This window comes from Schistocerca americana, chromosome 8, assembly GCF_021461395.2.
Source record: "Schistocerca americana isolate TAMUIC-IGC-003095 chromosome 8, iqSchAmer2.1, whole genome shotgun sequence".
NCBI classification, from domain to species: domain Eukaryota; kingdom Metazoa; phylum Arthropoda; class Insecta; order Orthoptera; family Acrididae; genus Schistocerca; species Schistocerca americana.
Window position 1 is genome coordinate 375,504,945 of NC_060126.1, and position 7,370 is coordinate 375,512,314.

A 7,370-nucleotide genomic window follows, 5' to 3' on the forward strand; every position below is an offset into this window, starting at 1 on the left:
GGATCGCAAGCAAAAAAGCCGAGATGGCCGCGTTCATGGAGCGAAAGGGTATCCGAATCGCTCTTGTGAACGAAACACTGCTTACGCCTCGCAAACAACTAAACTTCCCAGGTTATTGCGTCTATCGTACCGACCGAGAGGATGGCAGGAGGGGAGGCGGCACGGCAATCATCATACACAGAGACATAGACCACACGAACATCGAGCTCCCAGCACTTGAAAGGCAAGAGGCTACGGCCGTCAGGGTCAAGTTCAACGGAGCCAACACCACACTGGTATCGCTATACAATCCTCCTAAAAACATATTAACACGCGATTTCAGCACAGTACTCAACATAGCACCGCGGGTAATAGCCGCTGGAGACCTCAACGCAAAACACACTGATTGGAACTCACGAGTACGAACCTCCAACGGCAAGAAACTGTACGAACACGCGCTAGGCCGAAACTACATTATACTTGGACCGGACGTTCCCACGTTCGTGCCTACACAGGCCCGACATAGGCCAGACGTGTTAGACATAGCCCTCATAAAGGGCATCACATGTACACTCAACCTAACGGTTGGAAACGATCTGGACTCAGACCACATGCCTGTAATACTGCACATGGAAGAGACACTGCAGGACATCGAACCACGCAGGATGCTCAACTACAAGCGTGCGAATTGGACACTGTTCAAGGAAACGCTTGATAGTCGTATTCCTGACACACACGAAATTAACAACACACAGCAAATTGATGAGGCTGTGGAGGCTCTCACAACTGCCGTCCAAGACGCAATGACTGACGCCATTCCATTTACAACACCAAGACAACACTCGACGGCCCTGCCCCAGGAAATCCTGGGCCTTATCTCAATGAGGAACCGCCTCAGGAGATACTGGCAGCGTACCAGGCGCCCGTTCTATAAACTGCACGTCAACAGACTCCAGGGCATAATACGGAATAAAATTCAAACATTCAGAAACGAACAATGGGGACAGAAACTCGCTGGGCTGGGTACCACACGTCCTGGCGTGTGGCAGCTGGCCAGACACTTCACCAGGGAGAAACATTACATTCCCACGTTACAAGGACCAGACGGCCCAGCCTACTCCGCGACGGAGAAGGCAGAGCTTATGGCCACAACACTTGCAGCGTCTTTCATGCCGAATCTGGTTCCTTCAGACCCAGCATTCACACTTGAAACGGACCAGGAGGTTACACGACTTGTAGCCCAGCCCTCGCGCACCGAAATAAGACGTACTAGCACAAATGAAGTCACATGGGCTACCAAGCACACCAACGCTAGAAAAGCCCCTGGGCCTGATGGCATTCAAAACCGTGTCCTCCAGGAGTTCACGGATAAAGCCGTAGAATACCTCACACACTTAACGAATGCCACCCTGACACACCAACACTTCCCTGACTTTTGGAAGGCGGCCAAGGTCCTGATGTTCAGGAAGCCAGGGAAAGACCACTCCCTCCCACAAAATTACCGACCTATCAGTCTGCTGTGCTCGCTCAGCAAGATTGTTGAGAAGGTAATACTAAAGCGTATCACTAGGCATTGCATCGCCAACGACACCCTAAGACCGGAGCAATTCGGCTTTAGGAATCACCACTCGACAACACAACAACTCCTCCGCGTAGTCGAACACATAACACACGGCTACAACATGAACAAAGCCACAGGGGCCGTGTTCCTAGACATCGAAAAGGCTTTCGATCGTCTCTGGCACAACGGACTCATACGCAAACTTAGCGAAGCTAGTTTCCCGGACGGACTCGTGCGTCTCATACACTCATATCTCACGAACAGATGTTTCAACACTAACGTGCAGGATAAACAATCAACACAACACGGTATCCAAGCTGGAGTACCCCAAGGAAGCATCCTAGGGCCCATCTTGTTTAACCTGTACATTAATGACTTCCCAGCGACACGAAACACGTCGTTAGCCGTCTACGCGGATGACACAGCCATCCTCGCGCAAGACTGGAAACCGTCGAACATAAACTCACGAATACAGACAGCACTCAGAACAGCTGAGCCTTGGCTGGAGCGATGGCGTATTAAAGTAAACGTCGACAAGTGCGAAGCAGTTCTGTTCACACGCAGACCGAAACTACTGCGCAAACACCAACACTGTAGACCGATAACACTACATACACGCCCAATACGTTTCCGGGAGAAAGTCAGATACCTTGGTGTCTGGCTGGACCGGAAACTTACATGGGGGGACCACATCGAATACGTTGCCAACCGAGCGCACGCGAGGCTCAAACAGCTCTACCCAATGCTCAACAGGGCAAGCACACTGAATAGGAGGGTGTCGAGGTCCTTATACATGACACTGATTAGACCTCTGATGACGTACGCAGCTCCCGTCTGGGGATATGCAGCTCCCACACGACTGCGCCGCCTGCAGATCATACAGAACAAGGTGCTACGAATCATCAGCAATGCTCCACGCTACACACGCACCGTGGATCTTCACCATGAATACCGCCTTGATACCCTCAAGGAAGTATTCAAAAAACACGCCACACGACTATACAGGAACTCGAGACACTCGAACAATCCTTTCATCCTCACTCTGGGAAACTACGATCACAACCACAGGTGGAAACACAAGCGGCCAAAGACACTGCTAGCTAGGGCATAACCACCTATGGTAAACTAACATACGCAAACAGCGACAAACGCCGGTAAGCCCCTGCATATCAGCAACACTGACTGGCAACTACCAGCTGCTATTAGAGCCAACCAACAGGCCACAGCAGGGACACCGACGAGCTCGCCCACAGACGCACGAACAATCTGCCAACACTCCCTCACACTGTGCCTCCGGTATATGACCTATCGGACACAAGACCGATAACAAACCTAACTGTTGCAGGCTGCAGGACGCTGAACGAGGACTCTGTACCAGCACCCAGCGCCAGCCGCCGAGCTGCAGAAACGCACAACGTCAAGGTATCGACATGCATGATACCCACTACTAACAAAGCCTATCCTTACACAACCTATCGCAGGCAGCAAGACAACCGCTACTGCTCTTGCCGCCCGACCTAACTTTCGCAGAGGTTTTTTTCCCTTGGCTCTTGCTTTGGCACTTTTTTTCCTCTGCCCTTCAAACCGCTACCCTTCGTCAGATTTCGACCAATCTATCTCCAGATGAGCGCGTATTAATGGTTAATCCTAACCAGACGTACGCAGACATCGCAGTACCCACATCCTGCGACACCTTACTTTAGTGAATACTAACCCTTATGCAGAGATGGCAGTAGACCTTTTGTGTTGGCCATCATGCCGGTGTGGGCGTGGAGGGGCTCCACCTCTAATTAAAAAAAAAAAAACCGATCGGCTAATCCCGCGCGGCTTGAGGCAATAATAAACCTAAGTGCAAAGTTTAAACTAAATAGTGCAGCTGGTCAAAGTGTGTTGTAATGCCGTTCGTGAAATTTAGGACTTCGTAGGTTACAAAAGATAGCTTTCATGCTTTCAGAATTTGTAATGGAATGAATGAAGACTGTACATTAAGAACGAAACTTAAAATAGTAATGAATAAGTATGTATGGGCGCGTACTTTTTGTCGTGCAAACATGTAGTGATCATGTACATACATTGTATGAGAGACATTTTGTGAAACTTCCGGTATTTAATCGAGAGAGTGATATTTTTACTGTAGTCCTTCACAACGGTAATGCTATTGCTATTTATGAGTCTTTAATTATGCAAAACACTAGAATTAACTTAAGTATTAAGGTAAGTCGAGTAGGGGAAGTACCTAATTATATGAAGGCAGCAACAGCAATGATTGGCTGTAGTTTCTCTTAGCAATTCTGTAAAAGCGTAATCTTCTGTGGGCTCATTATCAAGTTCACTTGCTGATTAATTATCGAGAGTCGAGATGTAGTTTTCATTGAATAAAAATGCTTTGTTAGCTAAATTGAAAACTGCCTTTGTTACTGTGAGGCAACGGCCTTGCCGCAGTGGATACACCGGTTCCCGTGAGATCACCGAAGTTAAGCACTGTCGGGCGTGGTTGGCACTTGGATGGGTGACCATCCGAGCCGCCATGCGCTGTTGCCATTTTTCGGGGTGCACTCAGCCTCGTGATGCCAATTGAGGAGCTACTCGACCGAATAGTAGCGGCTTCGGTCAAGAATACCATCATCACGACCGGGAGAGCGGCGTGCTGACCCCACGCCCCTCCTATCCGCATCCTCAGTAAGGGTGACACGGCGATCGGATGGTCCCGGTAGCCCACTCGTGGCCTGACGACGGAGTGTGTCTTTGTTACTGTAGGTCTTCACATCGTGTGGAGTATCTCACAGGCCCTAGGTAAGGTGTAAGGAACAGTGTAATAATTTAGGGAGAAAATCTGATCATTGAAATCTGTTTAAACATTAGTGGTAGAGTGTAGTTTGAAGTAAGTAGTAAAAGGAATTGGCATACATTAACATTTGTGCCTAGCAATGTGCTTCAGAAACGTGTATGTATTGTTCAAAAAGGACTTGATATATGTGACTTTTGGGTTTGAAAATATAACGCAATCTTGAAAGAAACTACCTCATGTGGATAATGAAACTAGACGTGAAATGCAGGATAAATTTATAGAGGATTAACAGTCAGGTAGAGAGCAGTTTAGAGACATCTAAAGCATTGAGTGTTATTACAGTTTTTCTTGACATAGCTACATGGTTCGTCTACCTAGAGCAGGTAACTGATTTGTGAAGCTTACTCTATTAAGACAGCAACGAGCAAAGATGAAATGTGACGCTGCAAGCGGTGAATAACCCCTGTGCGATGACCTTGTCGCGTTTCCAGAAAATTAATACTATCTGCCGTCTAATTAGAAGCCGAGGCTCCGCTTGAATGTCTGTACTTGACTTAAGAAGTAATCGCTTTCCTTGTAATCTACTTGGCTGACGCAAGTAATTTTCTGAATCGCTCTTTCCGAGCAGCGAGCAGTCACCGCTGCAAGATTAATCGCATTTCTGGGCAAAATAATTGTGTGGTTGTAATGTTACTGGGAAGAAGTATTACTGAAATACGTCTTCTAGTTAACGTACTCAGCAAGCATAACTGATAATACAATAATTTCATTTACTGTGAACAACATCTTTCATTTTACTTCCCTGGCACACTGGACTGGTGATCATCTCTCGCTCGTACCGAGAGAAACATTTCCGCAAAAAACGGGGAGCAGAACACAGTTAACTAATATTTTATGTAATGGTAGAGTTACCTAAACAGCGCCCTTAAAAAGTACCTGCTGTATTATGGACCCTGATCAATTATTTATTTTTAGTACATTTTTTTCTCCATTGCTTTACACATTTACACTGCACAAGGTACATCAAAATTCAACAGAAAAATATCTGGAGTAACTTTTCATTCATACAGAACAAGGAAAACTAATGTCTAGAACAGTTCAAACATGTGCAGTAGCCTTTCTTTCATCTCTCGTTCTATTTGCATTTTATTTCAGATTTCATATCTGTCCATTACGCTAACACGCTCTAGACGGTAACTTACTGATAAATCTGAATTCATCTGTGGTGAACTTTTTCTGTTATATAGTGACTTTTGCCGCCATAAATTTGATGTAAATAATTAACAGATTTTCTGGGAAGAGAGTAATAAGGCAGGAACTAGGTAGTGAGAGAGGAATCTGAGCTGAGACATGGATTGAATCCTAGTGTGTCTCCGGCTAGCCTCATTGCGTTACTTAAGCGGTTTCGCACAAGCGTTTAAACTACTTCCCGAATGATTTCACAGTCTCTTTATGCAAACACAACACAAACACGAATACACAAAGAAAAATGTTTACATGTTTTGCAAACGATACGTTTGAGTAACCTACCCGCTTATCACACACTGAAATGGAAAGTAATCTAATTACAGAAATATATCTCTCAAATCTGGGAAATAAAACTAAATTTCGAAGTGATGTCTGAAGCTGTAGATGTCGAAACAAGCGATAGACAGTAAGATGGAGTACTCGTTGTTACCTTCAATTGAGTTCTTGGAACAGCGATCCTAGACTAGGAAAAAGAATTTTATGCACATGGAATAAATAAAAAGTAAAGTCATAAGGCATTGTTGGCTGGGAGACAACGAAGAGCAGGTCCAGCCGCCTTAACGGAAAGCTTCTACGTTTCGTTCAAGCACAATGGCACCTTTCCTTCGCAAAGTATGATAGTTGTGTGTTTGCCATTGTCTGGAATGTGCAAGTGTTTGTACTGGGTGTGTGTGTACAGTGTATTGCCATGTAATTGGCAGAAAGTCTTGTGGTCAACCACTCTACGCCACTGTGCCGAAGAGAAAAATAAGGAAAGCAGCCAACAGCACGTGGCGTACCCAGCGGTTACTCATCCGCGTACTGGCCACGCTCGACGTTACTCAACTTCGGTGTCTTCAACGAGGCAAGACCGTTGGCTGTGGAATAACTGTCAAAATGCAAGAGGGCTGTAAAAACAAGAATCCTCGAATTCCTGCTGACAATTTTGTAGTACTGTCAACGTGACTTAATAACGGCAACAAGAATCAACATTCTGAGGAGAACTGCAGAAAAAGTATATTTTCACATACACAAAGACAGGATATATCGCAAATTCATAAGATGATCCGAAATCCTTAATTGTAGACTACATAATTTTTTTAAAAAAACTTTAAATTTAAATTCCTTCGTGAGGTAACACCAAAGAATGTCCGTGACGGATAGGGGAATAAACACGGATCAACGCAGATGAAGACGGTGTACCATTTGACTAAATCAGTATTGTGAGCTTATGTATTCTTTATAACCCTTTCATATCGTGTGGACGGAGTCATTCATAACATAAATTAATTTGGCCCGCCGGCCACGGTGGCCGTGCGGTTCTGGCGCTGCAGTCCGGAACCGCGGGACTGCTACGGTCGCAGGTTCGAATCCTGCCTCGGGCATGGGTGTGTGTGATGTCCTTAGGTTAGTTAGGTTTAAGTAGTTCTAAGTTGTAGGGGACTTATGACCTAAGATGTTGAGTCCCATAGTGCTCAGAGCCATTTGCCATTTGAACCATTTTAATTTGGCCCAGTAATATCTCACACAAGTATCTCATGGCCCATCAGATCACTGATAAAGAGATCCTTGTTGTTATTGTTGTTGTTGTTGTTGTGGTCTTCAGTCCTGAGACTGGTTTGATGCACCTCTCCATGCTACTCTATCCTGTGCAACCTTCTTCATCTCCCAGTACCTACTGCAGCCTACATCCTTCTGAATCTGCTTAGTGTATTCATCACTTGGTCTCCCTCTACGATTTTTACCCTCCACGCTCCCTCCAATACTAAATTGGTGATCCCTTGATGCCTCAGAATATGTCCGTCCAACCGATCC

At 45.8% G+C, this 7,370-nt stretch overlaps 1 pseudogene; it reads left to right on the forward strand.

Moving 5' to 3' along the window:
- The first annotated feature begins 3,963 nt into the window (after positions 1–3,963).
- LOC124546075 lies at positions 3,964–4,081 on the forward strand (annotated as a pseudogene).
- Positions 4,082–7,370: the final 3,289 nt, after the last annotated feature.